This window comes from Hemiscyllium ocellatum, chromosome 10, assembly GCF_020745735.1.
Source record: "Hemiscyllium ocellatum isolate sHemOce1 chromosome 10, sHemOce1.pat.X.cur, whole genome shotgun sequence".
NCBI classification, from domain to species: Eukaryota; Metazoa; Chordata; class Chondrichthyes; order Orectolobiformes; family Hemiscylliidae; genus Hemiscyllium; species Hemiscyllium ocellatum.
The window spans coordinates 76,094,252-76,120,418 of NC_083410.1; positions in this window are offsets into that span (position 1 = coordinate 76,094,252).

The following is a 26,167-nucleotide window of genomic DNA, read 5'->3' on the forward strand; positions in this document are numbered from 1 at the left end:
CCTTAACCACCTCCCCATTACTAAGATGTTAAGCACAGAATTCTAGCTGCAGGAGGCCAGACCTTTAACAGCTTCACTAGAGGATAAAGTTTCTGGACATGACTGGGCACAGGTATTTTAAGAGGCTTGGGCATTTTTGTTCGGACATTGCTGACTCTCGTAGGAGATCTCCTTTAAGTCTATCAGGTGGATCTTATTGCCAGTGTTTCTCAAAGTCGCCATTATTAAATTGGAATGGGTCCTGTTTAATATAGTCTTGGTGAAGCTCGGAATCTCTTCATCGTTACAGTTTAATGGATGGGAGACAGCTTCAGCACAACTACCAATTGTTCAGTTCCCAAACTCCAGGGTGGCACTGACTGCTTGGTTTTGTTCCTCAGTTCCTCAATTCATTTGCCTTTGGTTCCAACTATGAATCTTCTGGTGAAATTTTCAGAATCTTGTAGTATGTGGTCCAGCTGTCACTGTCATCGATCTCACTGTCAGGGCTAACAGTTACATTACTTTTGCAATTGATGAGGCCACATGCTCAGTTTTTGATCTAGTTGAAATCCCATCAGTATAAGAGCCATCAGCTGTTTCAGTTAATGTTTTTAGTATGGCCATCTGGCACAGCAATTCCAAACAATGTGAACCTGCCAGCTTCCACCACAAAGAAGCCCCATGGGCAGAAATCCATGTCTTTCACAGATACCCATTAGGCATCTTTAGCTCTTGTCCTACACAATGCAGAGACCAGTTTGCTGCAGCAGGTAACAATGCAGAAAATGAATCAAAAGAATGATGAAATAACTGTGATGCTGCATTGCATGTGACCATTCAATACATTGTAGACATCCAAGAGAAAACCCTTGTGAAATCAGTAACTGTTTATCTTCCCTTTTCACTACTCCTGTATATATTACCTCTATGATTTCAGCAGATCTTGAAACAGAATCCTCAGATCCCTGTGCTAACTGCTCAGGTGTTCTTGGCCAACATCTTCTTGATCTGGATGCGAGAAAGGTCCAGCCAATGTCCATGTCATCTGCACTATTAGTCATCAGGGCAGGTAGCATCAGGTGTGGCTCTGACAATCCAGAGGCAGGGCTCAAGGCAAAGGGGTGAGGGAAGAGTATCCACTTTATGACACACCAGCACTTCCTTGCCAGCCAAGAAATGAAGAACTCTTTGCTTCACTATTCAGTGAGGCCTGAAGGCTAAGGTGAGCATTTTTCAATTCCATAAAGATTAAGGTTGTAGCATGTAGACCACTGTTAACATGCTTTCAATTATCTTCATGCAAGTGGCCGCTCATACTGTGAGCATCAGATATCAACATTAAAAGCTGAAACATCATGGCTGTCCTGCCAGCTAGTCCCCTCCAAGCTTTCTGAAATCATGTAGAATGTCTCTGAACATGCTATTAACTGTCATATGATGTTCCTGCTCCAAAAGCATTCCTATTTGATGGCCTTCAACATCCATATAGACAGGGCTTTAAGTGTACCATGCCCACTAATGGAGAATTTCCATTGCTGCTCAGTCTTCAATAATTATTCCTACTCACTTGTAACATGTGAAGTAGACGTGGCAATCACTGCCACTCTAGGCAGCATAAGTGAGGTGGCATAACCAAGGTCCCAGAAGGAGAAATAAATAAAACTTCTGATTAACATACAGATCTAACAAGTCTTATATACCACAAAATGGAGGTCCAGTATGATGAGTACATTCATGTCCAAGTATTTTAAAACTATTTTTTCCTCTCTGGACTGGTTGACAGTGCATATTGTGACTGTGCATTGGCAGAGTGAGTGACCTTCTCTGAGGAGATTTAATCTTCCTCCAGCATTCACCTGCTGTGAGGCTGAGGTACCTATGGAAGAGGTACAAGACATAAATGCTTCATTGTCATCCCTGTACACATTTTCAGTTTTCAATGTTGGACTATAACCTGGTGTTGTGTGATTTTTAACTTTGTACACCCCAGTCCAACCCCGGCGTCTCCAAATCATTGCTACCATGAAGTTAACATGAGTGAATGTTGTGTGTTACAAGACTGTGGGATGTTTAATTCTGACTTTAAGTATTTGGAGAATCCATCTCTTCATTGTTAATGCCCAGGCTTGTTGATTATCAACTATTCTCCAGTGCTGCCGGCATTCAAAATGCAGTTGACTGGAAGGTCATCTCCAGTTCTCTCTTCCATTGAGAAAGAGGAAACTCTCAGTGTGAGAACTGAAATGTTTTGAGAGGATGGACGCAAATATTTGTGGAGAGCTATTCTGAAAAATTTAATGTCATTGTATTAACTTAAAAGTTAATGTCAGTGATGATCAGATGAGTTTGTGAGATGAGTCAAAAGAGGTTGATAGATATAAGCAGAAGGTATGGCAAGTGTGAAAGTTTGGAAAGGCAGAGAGTGAGGTGCCTGAGGTTAGTTGCAATTAGAATTTAAATGAATGCAACATGCCTTTCCTACACTAATAAAGGCTCTTGACCTCTTGTGAGAACTGCATACAGGAACATGGGACTACACATCTGCAGCTTACCTCCTCAAACCACTTTTGACTGTTTGCTTGTTTCTGGACGAGATTCCTCCTTGTACTCAGGAAAGAGAATCTCCCTGTAGGTCCTGGCAGCCCACAACATCATGTCTGGAGATGGAATTCTATATTGTGGTCCTTCAATGTGTCTTCCATTCTTGTAATTCCTACATCTTAACCCATGGAATGCATTGTAGTCTCAGACAACAATATTTGCAGTAATTTTGCAATTTAGAAAACAGAACAAAAAGTAGGAGCAGGAGTAGACTATGCAACCCTTCAGGTCTACTCTGCCTGTTTGAGTCATTTGAACCATTTTAACTCAGAGTTGCAGACATTCTAGAAGATCATGGAAAAGGAGAATTCTCTGGACACTTTGGAGGTATTATGTCAACAGGATGGTGTTCCAGACAACAAAACGGCACCATTTCCTATTCCTCACATCTTGCTTTTGCCCATGCAATCACAATTAAAATTCCAAAAGTGCCAATGACGTGCAAGGAAAACTCAGGCAATTCAGAGGCAGGGGAAGCAATTTTTTGGTAAAATAAGACATTAATTGACAATGTTTTAGCTATGGCTGGCCAATGGAGCCTCCTTGTTAAACAGAATGCTCCAGTGTTACAGATTCCTGTCAATTCCAATGATGAGCTCATTTGTACTGTCATGTGTGAATGTCAAGCAAGATCAGCCGTATGTTTCAGTGATGCCTCCCTGCAGGTTCTCATTTGATCTGTAAGAAAAGGGGGGGTGGCGGAGCTCTTTCCTGCAGATAGCATCAGAAAGCTTACCCACTAATAAAGGGGACCTGGATCGTGGTCACAGAGAAGGTGAGCAGCTGTTAAAATAGAACCAGGATATGGTACAACAAACAGGACAATCATGTATTCCAGTTGGTCAGAGTAAGTGTTTGTATCACGTCTCCAGTTGAGGTTTCTTATATGTGGGAGTGAGCAGTTACACCAAAAAATTAATACATGATCAGCATTAATGCCACATGCGTAGCTGATGTAAAATCATGTGGAAGTGTGGTCTTTGTTTGCACTTGGATATATTGTGCACTATGACAAGCTAGTCCATGTGAATGGGATGCAGACAAGGTCACTGACTCTGACCATTGTCATGCAGAAGTTGTAGACCAACAATACTCGGTGCCAAGGAAGGGAGGCATACAGAAGGAGGAGCTCTTGACAGCCATTGGAAGGAGATGCTTAAGATTGCTAGTGAAGAGGGAGTGCAATCCATTGAGGATGGCAAGGCTGGGCACGGTATGGCGAAAATGTATCCAAGATTGTCCATTTAAGAAAGTGCAACACAACAATAAATCATTGAGCCTGGGAGCCAGTGTTAACATCACTGAATCCCACTTCCAGAATGAATGAGCTGGATTTGCATGTTATTAATTGTTTGACACTCTATTGGTAATCGGGCAAGCAGCCCTGCTTAATGCAAAGGATATTATGGACCAGACTTGATCCTCTCAAAATAATTTAAGAAGATAGCCTCGACCCTAACTTTTTCTTCATGTGAAGTGCATGTTCCAGATGTGATGTGACTGGTCAAACCACTCAACATTCAGCAGAACACAGTTTATTTAAACACTATAGTTAAAATACAAAAAAATAGGAATTTGGAATGATTAACTATTGAAAAACCTAACCAAATAATAGATATAGTAGCTATTACTAATTATTGGTTTCAATATAGTAACATTGCATAAACACACCCCTTAGCAAAAGGTAAATTCGGACACAGATTCTTACATACAGTTCTCCAATCCAGGAAGAAACAACATCAAGGGAGATTTCAGAGTATGTAGCAGCTAGGAATGATTTACTGAAGCTTCCAACCCTTCTGGGACCCCAAACAGCTTCTGACTGCTCCAGCTAAAAAGAAATCTCAAAAGCCTGGTCTGTGAGAATTGTGTTGAGAGTGTGGTGTTGGAAAAGTATAGCAGGTGAGGCAGCATCTGAGGAGCAGGTGAATCAACATTTCGGGCAAGAACCCTTCATCGGGAGTCAAATTCCTGGAGAAAGGCTCTTGCCTGAAACATCGATTTTCCTGCTCTTCAGATGCCACCTGACTTGCCATGCTTTTCCAACACCACACTCTTGACTCTGAACTCCAGCATTTGCAGTCCTCACTTTCTCCTTATGAGAATTGGCCACTCCCCTTGCATTGTTGCAACTGTTTAAAAAAAACCCAAATGCCTCATAAATTGTTGGCTTAGGCCATCTGTGGTTCAGCATCTCTGCCTTTACAACCTCACTTCAAAAAAATCCAGAACAAAATAACATTTTCAAAGTGACAGCATTGTTACAATGAATCTTGTTATATTTACAGTTCTTAATCTTTTGTGTTACCAAATAAAAGTCTCATTATCCATTTGATTGTGTGTGTTGGTGTCTTCAAGTGATTCCACTTTCAAATAAATGCCCATTGCATGTCCTATTGACCATTAGGTTAAAAGGAGTGGTCAGTGATTCAGTACATGAACATCACATTGCTGTGAGGTTAGATAGCTCTTAAGACTTTCATCAGGTTATCATGTCTCAGTAATAAAAGAAAGATATTGCAAATGCTGCAATTTTGACATAGTAACAGAAAATACTGGAGAAACTCATCAGGTCTGGCAGCAAGTTACCATTTCAAGTTTGATATAACTCTTCTTCAGAGTTTCTGAATGTTTTGCAGTGAAGTTTCTCATGGTAGTCTCTCATGATAATCTCTCATGACAAGGTTGAAAGAAATCACTTTCAATCTTCCTTCATCAGTAATCCTTCAGTGTTCCAGACAGTAAATTGCACAGAAATGCTTGAATATTATCTAGGGTAGTGTTATGAAGTTGAAGATGTGTAGTGCACCTTTAAGAGAGAGTGAATACATTGAGAGCTTACAAACACCTGTCATATAACTAGCTAGCAGTCTCAGAGTGTACTTGAAAATTGAAAATATGTAACATTTGGTTGTGAAACAAAAACCTGAGGTTTGGTTGCTGTTTTCATAACAATTTGAATTTAACCAATCAGTTTAAATTATACCCCAGGATACTAAAACCCAATGATGTTTGAATTTATTGTTTTTGCCAACCTCAAACCAATGAGACAATCCAATGTTTGGGGTATAAAGAAGCAAGTCTGTTGAAAGTTAGGCAGAGAGTATCTGCCATCTTGAGAGAGATTGCCATTCAACACACTCTCTATATATAAAAGGTACACTTTTCACATGAAACATCTTTGCAGTAAAGAGTAGAAGACTACCCAGGAAAATCTTCAGCTGAAAGAAGGAGGACATCATAGATGACTGCACCTGTGTTGTTTTGAAATTAAATTGATGTAATTTTATATGGGTTGTTATTGGGACAGTATATTGTTATAGAGTTGGAGGCAGATAACAAGCAGTAAAGGGAAAGGAGGCTTAGAGTTGTAAATAGTTGTTGTTTCATATTCACTTTTAGAGTTAAAGAATAAATTGATATTCTTTAAATAGTGGAATTTGAGAGTTACTCTGTCACTCATACATCAACAGATTACGAGGTTTTTTGGGTGTTTTTAATTAGCCGAGGGGTTTACTGCCATGTCGTAACAGTTTGGAGGCTTGAGTTTGTGATTTGGACAGTTTTAGAAATATCCAGCCTGAGATTTTGACAGATTTGAATAGATTTTGAGTATGAAAGATTCTAGTAGATCTAAACTTCCGATTAGTGTCCGAAATCTTTAAATAAAATAATTTTGGTTACTTGTGGTTGGTTAAATTAAAAATGAGTGAAATGGTTCTTACGATTGCTAAAGAGGTTCTGGGGTTTGATGTTGATTGCCAAATTTTCCAAGAACGTTTAGAAAGACAGAAGAAAGCCATAGTTTCAGAATTAGCAAAAAGGTCAGAATTGGGTCCAACCAAGGACAAAAGTAAAGCTGAAATTTTAAGGGAGTTAGTCAAGCACTTAGATGTGTCAGAGAAACAGACAAGTGTAGCTGAATTTGAAAAACTTAAATTATAATTGAGGAAAATAGAGTTAGAAGATAAAGAAAGGGAGAGGGGGAGAAAGAAAGAGAGAGAAGGCTGTTAGCTGAGCAAAGAGAGAGGGAAGAAAGAGAAAAAGAAAGGGAGAGAGAATTTGAACTTCAGAAGTTGCAAGTTAGTCAGGAAGGTCAAGTTAATAGGATAGAGATGCAGAGAGAAAGTAGTGATATATACAAATATGTTAAAACATTGTCACATTTTGATGAGAAAGACGTTGCAACCTTCTTTATTTCATTTGAAAAATGGCCAGGCAGATGGAATTATCAGAGAACTTGTGGTAATGCTAGTTCAGACTAAGTTGGTAGGCAGAGCTAGTGAGGCCACACTGTCAAATGAGGGGCCAAGAGATTATGAAGAGGTCAAACAGGCTATATTGAATTGGTACCAGAAGCATATTGATAGCGGTTCAGAAACACAAAGAAGGAACCAGGTCAGACTTACGTTGAATTCAAAATAATTAAGCATAGTCATTTTGGTAGATGGGTGTGGGCCTTAAAAGTAGATAAGACCCATGAGGCTCTAAGAGAGACTATTCTCCTGGAGGAGTTTAAAAACTCATGTCCAGAGATGGTAAGAATTCATGTGGATGAACAAGAAAGTTCAAAAAGTGAGAAGAGCGGCAGAGATGGCAGATGAATACACATTAGTGCATAAGGCAAAGTTTAGCTTCTGGCAAGAATTTCATCCTGTGAGGAATAGAAATTGGGAGAAGGGGAGATCCTACACTACAAAACAAAGAATAGAGCACACTGCTAATAGTTTACCACAAATTAAGAAAGAAATCTAAGATGCTGGAAAGGAGGTGAAAAGCCTTAGGTGTTTTCACTGTAATGGTGTTGGACACAGAAAATTACAGTGCCATTGGTTTGAGAAGGGCACTGGGGAAAGGTGTTTTCACTGCCAGAAAGTGGGACACATAAAGGCACGGTGCTGGTCATTAAAGAAAGGCACTGTGGGAAAAGATGTGGTAAAATAATCTAAGCATTAGTGAAAGTAGTAAAGGATACCCCAAAAAGAGCTGAGGAGCTACAGGAGAGTGCACAGCCTAGGCAGGGGTTGGGTATGGGAATTAGTGCCTGATCTCAATAAAGATTTCACATCTGTGAGTTACGTTTACTCAGAAAGAACAGCGGAGATGGGCAAGAAGTTATAATTTTGAGAGATACAGGATCTAATCAGTCACCAATAGAAGGAGATGAACATATTTACACTTTTTCTGACCTGTTACCCGAGCAAGTGGCAATTTGTGGAATAGATGGACAGAAATTTAGCATTCCTGTCTGTAAGATCAGGTTGGAGTGCCAAATCAAGGCTGGGGAAGTAACTGTGGGAGTGATTAACAGAGTGTCAGTTTTAGGAATACAGTTTGTTGTTGGGAATGATCCAAGGTGGGAGTGAAACCCCTTGTTGTAGAGAAGCCAAAGGAAGACCAGGGAACTGGGGAGTTAAAGGAATAATACTTTGGACATTTTCCAGACTGTTGAATAACTAGATCCCACTATCATAAGTCATAGCATGAAACAAAAACTGAAGAGAAAGATGAAGGAGTGGAGGTTCAGTTAGTGGACACCCTGTTTGACGTAATGGTGCAGGAAAAATCTGATTAGGCAGAGGAATAGGCAGAAGTGTTTAGTTCTGAAAGACGAATGGGCTTACAACAGAAAGATATATATCTTGATGCATACTCAGAAAAGGACTCAGCGTATGTTCCTGAAGGTTATTTTCTTAAAGATAGAATCCTGAGACGAAAATGGAGACCATGGCTGGTTAGTGCAGTGGAGAAATGGGCAGCACAGTGGCTCAGTGGTTAGTACTGCTGCCTTACAGCACCAGGATCCCAGGTTTGATTCCAGCTTTGGGTGACTGTATGGAGTTTGCACATTCTCCCTGTGTCTGCGTGGCTTTCCCCTGGATGCTCCGGTTTCCTCCCACAGTCCAATGATGTGCAGGTCAGGTGAATTGGCCATGCTAAATTGCCCATAATGTTAGGTGCATTAGTCAGAGGGAAATGGGTCTGGGTGGGTTACTCTTTGGATGGTCTGTGTGGACTAGTTGGTCTGAAGAGCTTGTTTCCTCACTGTAAGGAATCTAATCTAAGTATATCAGACTGTGTTGCCTGTGGCATACAGACAGGAAGTGTTATGGGTGGCGCATGAACTATCAGTAGGAGGTCACCTAGGGGGTGTGAGGAAGACTCAGGCTAAGGTACAAAAGCATTTCTATTGGCCTGGAATGAGCAAGCATGTGGTTAACTTTTGCCGTTCATGTCATATATGCCAAATGATAAGTAAGCCACAGGCAGTGGTAAAATCAGTACCATTGTTGCCAATTCCCGCAGTTGAAGAACTTTTCACGCAGGTTATGATTGATTGTTTAGGTCCCCACTCTAAAACTAAAAGTGGAAACCAATGCTTGCTAACCATAATGGATATGTCTACCAGATTTCCGGAGGCAGTTCCATTATGGAGCATTAATGCTAAAAGGATGATAGAGGAATTAGTAGCTTTCTTCACATGGTACATGCTACCCAAAGAGGTTCAATCATACCAAACATCTAATTTTATTGTAAGAGTGTTTAAGAAGGTCATAGAAAGCTTAGGCATACAGTACTTTAAATCACGTGTGCATCATCCTAAATCCCAGGGAGTTTTGGAAAGGTGGCATCAAACTGTGAAGACCATGTTAAGAGTATACTGTCAGGATTACCCGAATGATTGGGATAAAGTTATCCCATTCATATTGTTTGCCATGAGAGATGCCCTAAATGAATCTACTCAATTTACTCCCTTTGAGTTAATACTTGGGCATGAATTGAGAGGCCCTTTGAAATTATTTAAAGAGAAGTGGTAGAGATTGCTGGATAGCGAGAGAAATTGAGGGTTAGGTTAAGAAAAAGAAGGAATCATATGTCAGCTATAGATAGGATAGATCGATTGAATCCTTAGAAGAGTATAAAGGCAGTAGGAGTATACTTAGAGGGGAAATCAGGATGGCAAAAAGGGGACATGAGATAGCTTTGGAAAATAGGGCTAAGGAGAATCCAAAACGTTTATACAAATACACTAAGGACAAAAAGGGAGCTAGGGAGACAATAGGGCCCCTCAAAGATCAGCAAGGCAGCCTTTGTGTGTATCTGCAAGAGATGGGAAAGACACTAAATGAGTATTTTGCAGCAGTGTTTATGGGAGAGAAGGGCATGGAAGATATAGAATGTGGGGAAATAGATGGTGACATCTTGAAAAATGCCCATATTACAGAGGAGGTAGTGCTGAATGCCTTGTAAAGTATAAATGTGGAGAAATCCCCAGGTCCTGATCAGGTGTACCCCAGAACTCTGTGGGAAGCTAAGGAATTCATTGCTAGGCATCTTGCTGAGATATTTTTATCATTGATAGTCACAGGTGAGGTGCCAGGAGGCTGGAGATTGGTTAACGTGGTGCCGCTGTTTAAGAAAGGTGGTAAGGACAAGCCAGGGAACTATAGACCGGTGAACCTGACATCGGTGGTGGGCAAGTTGTTGGAGGAAATCCTGAGGGACAGGATGTACATGTATTTGGAAAAGCAAGGACTGATTAAGGATAGTCAGCATGGCTTTGTGCATGAGAAATTATGTCTCATGAACTTGATTGAGTTTTTTGAAGAAGTGACAAAAGGATTGATGAGAACAGAATAGTAGACGTGTTCAATATGGACTTCAGTAAGGCGTTCAACAAGGTTCCTCATGGGAGATTGATTAGCATGGTTAGATCTCATGGAATACAGGGATAACTAGACATTTGATACAGAGCTGACTTGAAGGTAGAAGATGGAGGGTTGTTTTTCAGGCTGGAGGCCCATGACCAGTGGAGTGCCACAAGAATCGGTGCTGGGTCCACTACTTTTCGTCATTTTTCTAAATGATTTGGACATGAACATAAGAAGTATAGTTAGTAAGCTTGCAGATATGCAAAATTGGAGGTGTGGTGGACAGTGAAGAAGGTTACCTCAGATTAAAATGGGATCTTGACCAGATGGGCCAATGGGCTGAGGGGTTTAAATTAGATAAATGTGTGGTGTTGCATTTTGGGAAAGCAAATCTTAGCAGGACTTTTACACTTCATGGTAAGTTCCTAGGTAGTGTTGCTGAACAAAGAGACTTTGGAGTGCAGGTTCATAGCTCCTTGAAAGTAAGGTAGATAGGAAAGTGGGGAAAGCATTTGGTATGCTTTCCATTATTGGTCACAGTATTGCGTATAGGAGCTGGGAGGGCATGTTGCAGCTGTACAGGATGTTGGTTAAGCCCACTTTTGGAATATTGTATCCAAATCTGGTCTCCTTCCTATCGGAAGAATATTGTGAAACTTGAAAGGGTTCAGAAAATATTTACAAGGAGGGTTGGAGGATTTGAGCTATAGGGAGAGATTCAATAGGATGAGGCTGTTTTCCCTGGAGCATCAGAGGCTGAGGGGTGGCCTTCTAGAAGTTGATAAAATCATGAGGGTCATGGATAGGGTAAATAGAGAAAGTCTTTTCCCTGGGGTGGGGAGTCCAGAACGAGAGGACATGGGTTTAAAGTGAGAGGAGAAAGATATAAAAGACCTAAGAGGCAATTTTTTTAAGCAGAGGGTGGTGCATGTATGGAATGAGCTGCCAGAGGAGGTGGTGGAGGCTAGTAAAGTTGCAACATTTAAAAGGCATTTGGATGGGTACATGAATAGGAAGGGTTTGGAGGGATATGGGCCGAGTGATGGCAAGTGGGACTAGATTGAGTTGGGATATCTGGTCGGCATGGATGAGTTGGATCAAAGGGTCTGTTCCATGCTGTACATCTCTATGACTCTATGACCGAAGTTGGAGATCTCTGGATTATGTGTTGGAGGTGAGGGAGAGATTAAATCATTTAGATGAGTTAGCTAAACAGACCTGAAGAGGGCACAAGATAGAATGAAGCAGGTGGCAGGTAAAAACTCTGAAATTCGGATGTTTTCCCATGGGGATTAATATTAGTTTTGTTAGCAGTGATAGGAGATCCCTTCAAAGCCAGGTTTCATGGTCCATATCAAATTGAGAAAAGGTTGAGTCTGGTAGAGTTGCTGGATAGAAAAAAATTACATCAAGTATGTCATGTGAGTATGTTGAAACATTGTTATAATAGAGAGAAGGAACTGGAGAAACAGGTGTTAGTTATTGTCCCGCAGAAAGAGGGATCAAATCTAGATGCCGTGGAGTTTGATGTACCTCAAGATACGTTAAACAATGAGGAAGCAGGATAGGTTTGTGAACTACCTGCCTCAGCAGCAAAGAAACCAGTTGAAATGATTGTTGCAGCAGTATGAGGACATATGCAGGAATAAGATTGGGAGGACTAATGCTGTTGTGCATGAGATAGAAGTAGGGAATACTGGCCCAATTAAACAACACTCCTACAGGCTTAATCCTTTCAATGCTACACAGCTATGCTCAACGAAGGTATCATCAAACCGAGTCAGAATGAGTGGAGTTTGCTAATCGTATTAGTTCCCAAACCTGACGAGACTCAACGATTGTGTGTGGACTATCGGAATGTCAATGCCATAACAAAATCATGCTCATACCCAATACCAAGATTGGAGGACTGTATAGAGAAAGTTGGACAAGCCAGTTATATCACAAAGTTGGATTTACTGCGTGGTTATTGGCAGGTACCTTTATCAGAGAAAGCGAAAGAGGTTTCTGCGTTTGTAACTCCAAACGGGCTATATCAATTCAAAGTAATGCCTTTTGGACTGAAGAACACACCAGCCACTTGCAAAGATTAATGAACAGAGTTGTGGCTGGATTAACAAACCTTATCTGGATGATGTAGTGATCTTTAGTGAGTCATGGAAAGATCACATGGTACAGTTGGTAGAGAATTTTTGAATGATTAAAAAAAGCAAAATTGGTAATAAATTTAAAGGAAACAGAATTCATGAAGGTAGAGGTGACATTCTTGGATCATAACATCAGTCATGGAATGTTGGCCTCAAGGAACACGAAAATGAAGGCCATTGAGGAATTTCCACAACCAACCTCGAAGAAAGAACTGCTTCAGTTTTTGGAACTCAGTAGATTCTACCGGAAGTTTGCTCCAAACTTCAGCAACATAGTGGTACCACTGACAGATCATCAATGTTAGCGCGATAGGAGTTGGAGCTCTCCTGCTACAGGAAGGTGATGATGGAATTGAACAGCCAATTGGCTACTTTTCAAAGGAACTCAATACCCACCAGAAAAAGTAATCTACCATCAAAAAGGAATTGTTGATGTCGGTACTGGCCTTACATCATTTTAATGTTTATGTGACGAACAATGTGTCAGAGACAGTTGTGTACATGGATCTTAATTGTCTTACATTCTTGGAATGATTTGAAGAAAGATTATGTGATATTTCATTCGATTCCTATGTTACAGACTTTTAATTTGCAAATTGTACATGTTACAGGTAACATGTGTAATAGTGTAATAGCAGATGCATTACTGTGGATTTAACAGTTAAAGTGTAGATAAGATTGAAAAGATATTAATGTGTGTATATATATGTGTGTGTGTGTATATATATATATAATATATATATGTGCAGTAATTAATATGAAATAAGATTAATGTCCTATGTATAACATTGTAATGGGATTAAGAATTAGAAAAAAATGAAGCTATTTTTTTCGTTATGAATGTCCATTTTTTTCTTAAAGGGGAGCTGTTATGAAGTTGAAGGTGTGTACTGTCCTTTAAGAGAATGCATGAAGTTTTGCACTGAGAGCTTACAAGCACCTGTCAGAAAACTAGCTAACAGTATCAGAGTGTACTGGAAAATTGAAAATATGTAACATTTGGCTGTGAAACAAAGACCTGAGTTTTGGTTGCAGTTTTCCCAACAATTTGAATTTAACCAATCAGTTTAACTATGTCCCAGGATACTAAAACCCAAAGCAGGCATTTTGAAAGCTAGATGAGAGTAACTGTCTTCTAGAGAGAGACCGTCCTTCAAATCCAAAGAGACTGTCTATCAAAGGTACATTTTTCACATGAAACATCTTTGCAATAAAATACAGAAGACAACCCAGGGAAATCTTCAGCCAACAGAATGAGGACACCGTAACTGACAGCCACTGGGTGGTTTTGAAATTAAATTGATGTAATTTTAATATGGGCTGTTATTGGAACAGTATATTGTTATAGAGTTGGAGGCAGATAACAAGCAGTAAAGGGAAAGGAGGATTAGAGTTGTAAATAGTTATTGTTTCATGTTTATTTTTAGAGTTAAAGAATAAATTGATATTTATTCTTTAAATAGTGGAATTTGGGAGTTCTCTGTCACTCATTTGTTAACAGACTTTGTGATGAGGTAAGCTTTTATGAGTGTTTGGTTTCATTAACAGAAGGGTTCATCGCAATGTTGAAACAATAGCACCGAACCTGTGGGAGGCAGTACTTTGCATAGTTTTCCTCAAAGAAAAATGCATCATACAGAGGAAATGTGAGTTGCCAGTCATGTATCTCCAATTATGGCACTCTGTTCCCTTGAAAAGTGTTATGGAGAGTGAACCTATCCGTGCAGGTATGGGGGAATTGCCACTGCTTCAGTATGCTCACTCACAAGCTCTCCCATGATGCCTTTGAGCCTAGATGGCTCACGTTTGTCATGTGTCTGCTGTCCAGATGCAGGCTCATCCTCTGAGGCTTTAACTTCTGGGATCACGTGCAGGGGGAAGTGGACAGCCTTGGCACTTCTGGATTACTCATTGGAACTTCAAGGAGGCCTGTGAGTGGCTTTTCCTCCCTATGAGTGTCTGTAGGAAGCACCCTTTCTTCCTGAGAGGAAGGGGCACCCATGGTCAGGTCAAAATTCCATGTCACTCACTTGCTTTGCTATAGAAATATAGAAAATAGTTGCAGGAGTAGTCTATTGGGCTGTTCGAGTCAGTACCACCATTCAATATGATCATGGCTAATCATGCAATCTCAGAATCCCATTCCTGCTTTCCCTCCATACCCCTTGATTCCTTTAGTCACAAGGGCCACATCCAGCTCCCTCTTGAATATATCTAATGAACTAGCCCCAACAGCTTCCTGTGGGAGAGAATTTCACAGGTTCACAATTCTCTAAGTGAAGAAATTCTTCTTCATCTCATCTAGCCACTGACACCATACACCTATGACTAGTGCAATGGAAGGTAGATTCATGATACCCACAGACTGGACCTGTGTATATGCAGTGAACTTGTCTCTTGAAAGTAGTAACCAATCTCTCCATGGAGGCAGCCAGACACATGTACACTAGAGTCAGCATGGTATAAATAATTCATGCTTCAATTCCATTTCTGAAGACATTTGACAAACCTACCTATTGTTCTTGTGCCTGTCTGTGTTTTTTGAGTAAATCGTTAGTGATTGAGACCGTGGGATTTTCTTCAGTCCAGGGATGAACAGATGACAAGTCTTTGCCAGCTTTTGACTGCCAGCAGCCTGGAGTAGTTCTTCCTCAACCAGCTGTGGAAACATGTCAGTGATGCTAAGTCTAATGCAGGTGGAGGTGAAAGTCTCTGAGTTGATGAAAGTGAATACCTTGTTGGTGTAGCCTCTGAGAGTTTATTGACTTCCACCTCAGGAGGGAGCTGGAGATGGAGTTAAGCTTCTCTGGTGCTGACCTCTTGCTGGTAAAGACTTATGGGAGTGCCATTAGTGTCTAGATAACAGGTGGATTTAGTTGTCTAAGAAAGATAAAAAGACTCATTGATTTTTACAGTATGGCAGGAGGCCTTCATGCCCATACTGGACAAAAAAAAGATCTGACGACATTAATCTCATTGTCATCTTTTGCCCCATAGTCATGTAGGTTATGGAAACTTAATTGAATATCTAAATATTGATTAAATATTTCAACAGTTTCTGCCGCAATCACATCTTCAAGCAGTGATCTCCAGACTCGTACCACCCTCTAAATGAAAGAAAAATTCTCCTTAACTCTCCTCTTCTATATCTTACCTTAAACCTGCGCTCCCTGCTTATTGAGCCCTCTAGTAACGGAGAATAGTGCCTTCTTATATACCCTTTCTATGCCCTTCATATTCTTATATATGTCTATCAGGTTCCCTTAACCTTTGCTGCTTCAAGGAAAGCAAAACTAGTCTATCCAAACTTTCTACATACATAGCCCAAACCCTCCAGCCTAGGCAGCATCCTACTAAATCTTCTTTCCACCCTTTCCAGAGCAAATACGTCCTTCCTATAATGTGGTGACCAGAACTGCAGCCAGTACTTCAGTGTTTCATAATTCCAGCAAAATCTTCTTACCCTTGTCTCGTGTGCTTCAGCGGCATGGTGGCTCAGTGGATAGCACTGTTGCCTCACAGCACCAGGATCCAGGTTCGATTCCAGCCTCAGGCAACTGTCTGTGTGGAGTCTGCACATTCTCCCAGTGACTGCGTGGGTTTCCTCCAGGTGCTCGGGTTTCCTCCCGTTTCCTCCCACAATCCAAAGATGTGCAAGTCAGGTGAATTGACCATGCTAAATTGTCCATAGTGTTTGGTGCATTAGTCAGAGGGGAAATGGATCTGGGTGGGTTACTCTTCGGAGGGTCGGTGTGGACTGGTTGGGCCGAAGGGCCTGTCCCTACACTGTAGGGAATCTAATCTAATCTAATAAAGGCATAAAACCCATATACCTTTTAAACCACTTTATTTAATGGGCTTCCAGACATAGAAACATTCTTCCACATCACCCTCTGCTTCTTGCCTCTTGGCCAATTTTAGCTCCAACTTGGATCCAATGTGCCACTTTGGCTTGGAACCCATGGGCTCTTAACTTTTTGGCCAGTCTGCCATATCAAAGGCCATATCATGTAGGTCAAGTCAAATGTATTATCCTCATCAACATTCCAGGTTACCTCCTCAAAAATTCAATCAAATTTACAAACATATCTGTCCCTAACAAATGCGTGCTAACTTACGGTGATTAATCCATATCTCCATATCTACAGATATGTTCTGTACCTCAGAATTCTTCCTGAAAACATCCCAGCCATTGAGCTTAGACTGATTGGCCCGTAATTTTTGGTCTTTTCTTTCCTCCCATTTTTTAGCAATGAGACAACATTAGCACTCCTGTAGTCCTCTGGAGCTTCAACTGAGGTCAGGCAGGATTTTAAGATCACTGTCATGGTCCCTGCTATCTCCTCTCCTGCTTCCTTCAATAAGTCATCTGGATGGTGAGACAGCTTATTGGTTATCACTGCTGCCTCAAAATGCCAGGGATCTCAATTCCAGCTTCGGGTGACTGTCTATGTAGAGTCTACATATTCTTCTTGTGTTTGTGTGGGTTTCCTCCATGCAGGTTAGGTGGATTGGCCATACTAAATTACCATAGTATCCAGGGATATGTAGGTTAGGGGGGGTGAGCCAAGGGGATGGAATGGGGTGGGTTAGGGTGGGATGCGCCTCGGAGGATCAGTGTGGACTTAATGTGGCAAATGGCCTGCTTCCATACTTCGGGATTGTATGATTCACGTTTGTTGATTTAATCACTTTTAAAATTCATAAAACCATTAGTGCCTTCTTTCTTAATGTTAATTTCTGCTAAACTTTTGCAATCCCACACCTTGATATCTGTACTTGTGTCATCCTTTTTCATTTTGAAGACTGACATAAAGTAAGCATTGAAGACTCTATGTAAGTCTTCCTCATCCACAGATCACCTCAATGATTCCGATTGCAGCCTTACTCTTTCCCTAGTGATCTGCCTCACTGAGGTATGCATTAGAAATCAAGCCATGCTATTCCCAAAGTCATGACAGAAGTTAAAGATTTCAAAAAGTTCACAGAATTCCCCAAATTTTCTGACTTATAGACTCAGGTTAGTGGAAAACATGAACCACATTTATTTACTTAAGATTATTATTTATTACAAATAAATAGATTTTAGCTTCAGATAAACAATAGAGAGGTATCAACTTATAACACTATATGACTATAAAGTGGTTAAAACTCTAACCACTTGTAAACTGCCCTCTGTACACACATGCAGACAAAAGCAGACACGAAAAAAATACGAGTGTGATGACAATGGAAGATTGAGAGGGCAATTAAATGGTACAATGTAATCCACAAGTTGCTGTTGCTAGTCCATCTGGGTCAAATGATACCTTAGTAAAATCAGTTTTTGTCCAGTTTAGAACTTTTCATTCCAGTCCATCCGTGTCCTTTTCCATTACTATCCTAAATCAAATTGAGTTATAGTCACTATCTCAGGAAGCTCAGAAGAACAAAGGGAGGATAGGTTAATTGGGTAGCTAAGAAGGCATATTGGTCATGGCATTGATTGCAGTGCAAGAAGGTCATGTTGTATCTGTACAAAACTTTAATTAGGCTACAACTGGAATACTATGTGCAGTTCTGGTCACCACACTGTAGGAAGAGGTAATTGCTTTGGAGGAGGTGCAGAGGAAACTCGCCAGATTTTGCCAGGATGGAGTACTTCAACCATGGAGAGAGGTGGATTAGAGCGGGTTATTTTCTTTGGAATGGAAAATTTTGAGGGTATCCTTAATAGAGGTCTATAAGGTTATGAGGTGCATGGACAGGGTGAATAGAATGTAGCTTACTCCCCTTAGTCCAAGGATCAGTAACGAGGGGCACAACTTTCAGTAAAAGTGAAAAGCAGGGAATTTAGAGGGTTGTTGAGCTAAACCTTTTCACTTGGGGAGGGTGGTGGTCTGGAATGGAATGTCTGGGAGGATAGTTGAGGCCGGAAATCTCACTTCCTTCAAAACGTATTTGGATGAGCACTTAAATTATCATAACATTCAAGGTTATGGGCCAAGAGCAAGAAAGTGGTACACAAATGTAAATTGTGTTATATTTTTGGCAGCAGTGGGCTCAAGGTCCTCTTCTGAACTGGATGATTCTATTTCCAAAATGCTCCCCTATTGATCAGCCTGCAAATCTGCTGAGGTTGTTTCTGAATACCAAGTTTAGAACTACAACCCCCCACTCCCACCCTCCCACTTTTTGGCCTTTCTTTGTGCTGGCTGAAAAAAGGCTCTTTTGGATGCAGTTTAATTTATTTTGTTCCCTCCCTGCTTATACATTAAAACTACCCCAGTAGTTTTGTTCATGCAAATCCCCTCCTACTACTGGCCTATTAGAAAATTGAACAGGGCAACCCAGGAACAGTCCCTTCAGCCCACCATGTATGTGCCAACCATGCTGCCATTCTAAACTGATCACATCTACCTGAATATAACTCATATATCTCTATTCCTTATTTATTCATGTGCCTCTCTCAATGCATCTTAAATGTTGCTATCATCTCTCCTTGTACCACCTCCCCCAGTTGCCATTTCGGGTATCTACCACCTAGAACATAGAACATAAAAAAATACAGCGCAGTACAGGCTTTTCGGCCCTTGATGTTGCGCCGACCGAAGCCTACCTAACCTACACTAGCCCAATAACCTCCATATGCTTATCCAATGCCCGCTTGAATGACCATAAAGAGGAAGAGTCCACCACTGATACTGGCAGGGCATTCCATGAACTCACAGCTCGCTGAGTAAAGAATCTACCCTTAACATCTGTCCTATACCAACCTCCCCTTAATTTAAAGCTGTGTCCCCTAGTAACAGCTGACTCCATACGCGGAAAAAGGTTCTCACTGTCAACCCTATCTAAACCCCTAATCATCTTGTACACCTCTATCAAATCTCCCCTAAACCTTCTTTTCTCCAATGAGAACAGCCCCAAGTGCCTCAGCCTTTCCTCATACGATCTTCCTACCATGCCAGGTAACATCCTGGTAAACCTCCTCTGCACCCGTTCCAGTGCCTCCACATCCTTCCTATAGTATGGCGATCAAAACTGCACACAGTACTCCAGATGAGGCCGCACCAGAGTCTTATACAACTGCAACATGACCTCAGGACTCCGGAACTCAATTCCTCTACCAATAAAGCCCAGTACGCCATATGCCTTCTTGTGTAAAAGACTTGCCGCACACATGTCCTTTAAACTTTCCACTGTCACCTTAAACCTATGCCCCCTTGTATTTGATATTTACACCCTGGGAAAAATATCCAACCATCCACCCAATCTACAGGCAGAATTGTGGAACAGTGGTTGGCACTGCTGCCTCACAGCACCAGGAACCTGGGTTCAATTCCAGCCATGAATGACTGTCAGTGTGGAGTTTGCACATTCTCCCCGTGACTAAGTGAGTATCCTCTGGGTACTCTGGTTTCCTCCCATAGTCCAAAGATGTGAAGGTTAGATGGATTGACCAGGCTAAATCACCCAGAAATGTGCAAGCTGGGTGGATTAGCCACGGGAAATGTATGGCTGTGGGGATTGGTTGGGATGCTTTCTGGAGAATGATGTCAACTTGATAGGGAATCTATGATTCTGTGTCTCTCATAACTTTATATACTTCTATCAAAATGCACCTCAGTCTCTGATGTTCTGGCGAAAACAATCGAAGTTTGTCCAATCTTTCCTTACAGTTTATACACTCCAATCCAGGCAGTATACTGGTAAAATTGGTTGCACATGTCTCTGAAATTGGATTACATATTTGTTCCTCTATTTCTCCCTGAATCTTTGGGATCTATTGCATACACCCAGCAGTATGTTTGCCTCTTTTGTATTTTCTTACTCCTACCCATATAGCTTCATTTAATGATTGATCCAAGGTATGATCTCTCCTCACTGCAATAATTGATTTCTTATTCAACATCACACCTCTCCCTCCTTTTCTATCCCACCATCTATCTTGTCTGATCACCCAATATCCAGGAATGTTGAGCTTCCAAGTCTTTAATATAGCAACGATGTCACACTCCCATATGCCTATTAGTGCCCTCAGACTACCTAATTTATTCTTCAGGCTCTGCTAAAAGTTTGTGAAGTTTGCAAATGCTTTTGCACTAGTGTTAATGGAAGAGCAACAAAGTACAGTACAATAAAGCTCACTAAGTTGTTTGTCCATTGAGGTCTCTCTATCCTCACATGGGTGGTCATTCTCTTCACAGGCTAATTCTTGAGGAATCTCATGCCATAGCTCACACACCACCCCATAGCTTCTGATGCTGTCAGCTTGGTCATGGGTCAATTTCTCAATGTCTCTTGCGATGAGACAAAAAGAGGGATTGAGTATGCTGGAAGTGGAAAGAAAAGCCGTTCATGGTGATGTCAAAGTAAGATTGGTGTTAAGGCATATTCCAGTGAGTGAATAGTAATGACAGATTGTAAGAAAGGTTAATATTTGGAAGGATGCGGTAGATGAGAATCATTGATTGGATCTGCTGCATGCTATAGTTGTAGTTAATAGACAGATTGCTGGCCCTATGAACTATGAGGTAGCAGAGAGAAGATGTGGCATTTTTAAAAAATTCATTCATGGAATATGGATATTAATGGCTGGCCAACATTTATTGCCCACCCCTAGTTGCCCTTGAGAAGTTGCCTTCTTGAATCACTGAGGTTGATTTGCTGTAGACAAACCCACAATGCCCTAAGGGAGGTCCAAACTAGTGTTGTTTGGAGGAATGGTCTTCTGTGATATTTAGCTGGAAAAAGGACTGCCTGCCTACCCACTACCATGTCCACCAACATCCCCAGAACCTGTCCACGAAGTAGAGAGCAAGCTTCATTTCCCCTGAACCATAGCTTTCGAAGTGTAAAAATGACAGTAACATATCAGGGACTCATGTCTGTAGAAAATAATTCACTTGTAGTCAACTATGATTTCATAAACTTCAATCTAAAGTCATGCTGCTTCTAATGATTTGTGCGGTGGTAAAAGCTGCATTGTAATAATTGTCAGAAGTCATAGTATTAAAACTGAGCATTCAGTAAAGGTGACAGGCAATTGTCTGACGAAGTAACATTTGTCCTGAGTTGTAAACCAGATTTTAAAGAAATCCCATTCAATTCTTATTTTTATGAATGAATTATTGAGTAATAAATTTTAAGAGTTCACAACTTTAAAGTGGATGGAAATGTTCAAGGCGGAACATGCTGGGTGGATGGTTTCTGCCAGTAGAATTATTGAATTTATGAACATAAGTCGAGATGAAAAGAACCCAACAGTTTAGCTGATCCCGATTTAACCCATGATCAATCATCTTTAAGTTTTACTTAGAGCCAAAATCCCTGCACACATTATATAAACTTGGGATGGCTTCCACATGTTACCAGTAAGGTAATTAGATGGACTATCACAACACAAAGTGCTGACTTCTATTCTAACTGCCCCCCGGGAGTGGCTCTAATTCTGCAATGCAGTACAATAGGACAGAAAGGTCATCACAAGCTTGCTGAAGGACATCAGCCTGAGAAGAAAGAAAATGCTTTTAGGGTAATAAAGTTCTATACCATTCTACATTTTCCAAATGTACTTACTTATTTCTAGAGTAAAATCCATTTTATTTCATATTTGCCATTAAAATGCATGTTAAAATATATCTGTAAATAGAAATAATATAACAGGCAATTCATTAAATGCAATCTCATGAAACCATTACATGCACTATAAAGGCAGATGAAGGCAGGTGGAGATCTAGATTAGGTTTAAAACAGCAGATAAATTAACTGTTCTTCCATCAATAAAGGCATAAGACAAGGTCACTAAGCTCTTGGCCTGCAATGCAATGATACTAGAAATTACCTGAGGTTGATAAGAACCCGGGATGAAACCTATTTCTTCGGGACCTCACTACATTTCATTTAATGTTGCTAAATTCCAAAATATGTTGTTGGGGTGGAGTATTTCTAGGACTTGCTATTTGCACATCTAACTTGATTTCACTCAAGAAACAGAACTCTCTGGTTAAATGTTTAAAGTGTACCAATTACAAGAGGTCAGTTATGGCTTCATGGTGTTGCTGTTGCTTCAAATACAGAAGGTCAGGTATGCCTGGGATGTTGGTGTCATGTTTTAGGTTCCACGCTTAAGTGCACAGTCTAGGCTGACACTCCAGTATGGTGCATAGGGTTTGTTTGTACTGTCAAAAGGATCAGCTTTTTTGTTTTGGAAGCAACAATAAACTATTGTGAGGAGGAGGAAGTAAATGGGCAGGTGTTACACCTTCTGCAATTGCATGGGAAGATGTCTTGGAGGAATGGAGAGATGTTTGGAGTCGAGTAGGAGTGCACCAAGGTGGTCCAGTGGAAATGGTCCTTGTGGAAGGCTGACAAAGGAGGGGAATATGTGTCTGGTGGCAGCATCCCACTGGAGTTGGCAGATATGTCGCTTAATGATCTTTCGGATGTGGAAGCTGGTAGGATGGTAAGTGAGGATGAGGAGGACCGTGTCACTGTTGTGGCAGGGTAGAGAGGCAGTGGGAGCTGAAATGTGGAAGATGGATTAGATACAGCTGCGGACTCCCACTGTGGTGGGAGTCCTTGTTGAGGAAGAAGATGGACATTTAGAAGGCCCCCTTTCAACGCCGTCATCTTTGGAACAGATGCATTAGAGGCAAAGCAACTCAGAGAATAGAGTATTTACAGGGAGCGTAAACATAATAGACTAGTCATCATAGGGGATTTTAACTTCCCCAACAACTGTTGGGTAATCATTGTGTGAAAAATTTGGAGGCACAGAATTCTTAAAATGCATCCAGAATACCTTATTGAGCTGTTAAGTAGAAGGCTGTTTAGAAGAGGGGAGAGTCCTGGACTTAATTTTAGATTCTTAAAAAGCTGGACTAATGGTTGAAATTTCAGTGGAGGGAGCATTTTACAGGTGCTGATCATAAATCTGCAAATTTGAGATTATTGTAGAAAAACATAAGAAATCACGGTTGTAAACTGATTGAAAGCAATTTTAATAAAATCTCATATGATTTGGCCAGATTAGACTGGGAGCAGATACTTTCAGATAAATCTGACTCAGAACAGTGGGATGGGTACAGTGCCAACATGTTCCAATGAAGAAATCGGGTAAGACCATCAAATTCAGTGAACTCTGCAAAAGCAAGGGATGTACAGCATTGGATTCAGAGAAAGGGGGAGGCTTATGGCAGATACTGAAGTCTCAAACCAGCAGAAGCCCCAGATGAGCAACAGGGGGATTAAGAGAGCTAAAAGATGTTACTGAAGGGCTCTAAGTGAATACATGTTCACTAATGAGAGGGATAATATGAGTATATAAATTAGGAAGAAGGTTTGTGATACAATTAAAACTTAGACAGGCAGGAGTTTCTGTGTGGCCTGGTAGGTTTAAAAGTAGATAAGTTTCCAGGACTGAGTGAAATATATCCCAGGTTGTTGAATGAGCAAGGGAGGAAATAGCAGGGGTGCTGGCAATAATTTTCAGTTTCTCTCTGACCATATGAGAGGGAGGACTGGTGATAAGCCAAGGTGTCGCCAATATTCAAAAAGGAGTAAGGCATAAACCAGGAAACTACAGCAAGCTGGTCAGTTTAATCTTATTGGAAGCAATTCTGAGAGACAAAATTAATCTTCATTTGGAGAGGCAGTGATTAATCAAGAATAGTCAGCTTAGTATAAAGGGGAGGTCATGTTTGAACAACTTGATCAAATTTTACAAAGAAGTGACCAGACAAGGGTCATTTATTGCAGTCTACTTGGGCATCAGCAAGGCTTTTATTAAGGCCCCTCATGAGAGACTAATAGCAAAGCCCTTGGGATCCAAGAAAACTTGACAAGTTGAATCCACAAATAGTTGAGCAGCAAGAAGTAGAGGGTAATGGATGAGGGGTATTTATTCGCACGGAAGTCTGTGTCGAGTGGGATTCCACAGAGGTTAGAGTTGGGGCACTTACTGTCTGTGGTTATATAAATGATTTAGACTTGACCATTCGAGGGTTGATCAGTAAGTTCACAGATGAAATAAAAATTGCTGGGGTGGTAAATAGCAAGGAGGATAATCTTGGACTACAAGATCATATAGATGGGCTGGTCAGATGATTTGATTTGATTTATTGCAGTCATGTGTGCTGAGATACAGTGAAAGTATTGTTTTGTGTGCTATTCAAGCAAATCATACTTTACATAAGTGCATCAGGATAATAGAACTGAATGCAGAATATAGTATTACAGCTACAGAGAAGGTGCAGAGAAACAGCAACTCTAATATATGAGAGGTCCATTCATAGGCCTGAAAACAATGGGGAAGAAGCTGTTCTTGAACCTGTTGACCCATTTTTTCAAACTTCTTTATCTTCTGCCTGCTGGAAGAGGGTGGGACAGAGTATAACCTGAGTGGAAAGGGCTGCTTTCCTGAGGTAGCAGGAAGTGTAGTTTGAATCAATGGAAGGAAGTTTGTTTTTAAAATGAATTGGTCTGCATTCACAACTCTCTATAATTTTTATGGTTTTGGACAGAGCAGTTGTCATACCAAGCTGTGATGAAGCTGGCTAGGATGCTTTCTACAGCCAATCTTTAAATGTTAGTAAGAGTCACCATGGACATGCCAATTTCATTAGCCTTCTGATGGAATAGAGACGTTGGTTTGCTTTCTTGACTGTAGTGCTGATGTGGATGGACCAGGACTGATTGTTGGTGATATTTATTCCTGGGAACTTGAAGTTCTCGACCATCTTCAGATCATTACCATTGATATAGTTAGGGGCATGTCCTGCATTCCGCATCCTGAAGTCAATGGCCAGCTCTTTGATTTTGCTGACATTGAGGGAGAGATTACTGTTTTTAGACCATACTATTAAGCTCTCTATTTCTTTCCTGTACTCATCATTGCTTGAGAGCCAACCTGCTATGATGTGACATCAGCAAATTTGTAAATGGAGTTGAAACTGAATTTGGTCACACAGTCGTGAGTATATGAGGAGTACAGTAAATGGCTGAGTATGCAGCCTTGTGAGCCACCAGTGCTGAGGATGATTGTGGACGAGGTGTTGCCACCAATCATTACTAATTGTGGTCTCTGGGTCAGGAAGTTGAGGATTCAGTTGTAAAGGGAAGAGCAACGTCCTAGGTCTCAGAATTTGGAGATTTTGTTGGAATTATAGTGTTGAAAATAGATCTAAATTCAATAAATATGAGTCTGACATGGGTGTCCTTGTTATCCAGAAGTTCCAGGGATGGGTGTAGGGCAATGGAGATGGTGTCTGCCATAGACCTATCATGGCAGTAGGTGAATTGTAGTTGGTCAATGTAATCTGGAAGGCTGGAGATGATGTATGCCCTTACTAACCTCTCGAAACACTTCACAATGATGGATGTCAAAGCTATTGGGCAGTATTAATTAAGGTGCATTGTCTGATTTTTCTTTGACTCTGAGATAGTTCTTGAAACAGGTGGGAACGTCACATCAGAGTAAGAAGAGGTTAAAGATGTTTGTGAATATTCGCACCAACTAGTCCATGCAGGATCTCAGTGCATGGCCACAAACTCCATCTGGGCCACCACTTCCTGTGGATTCATTCTCAAGATGACTGAGAATGTGGCAGTGACTGGGTACAGGTACACCCAAGGTTGTCGGCATCACTCCTCTGACCTTTTATTCAAGGTGAGAATAGAATGCATTGAGCTCATCAGTGAAGGATGCACTGTTGTCAGCAATTCTGTTCGACTTTGCTTTGTATCTCATTATATCATGACAGCTTTGCAACAGTCGACATGTGCTTGTGTGGTTAGTCTGAG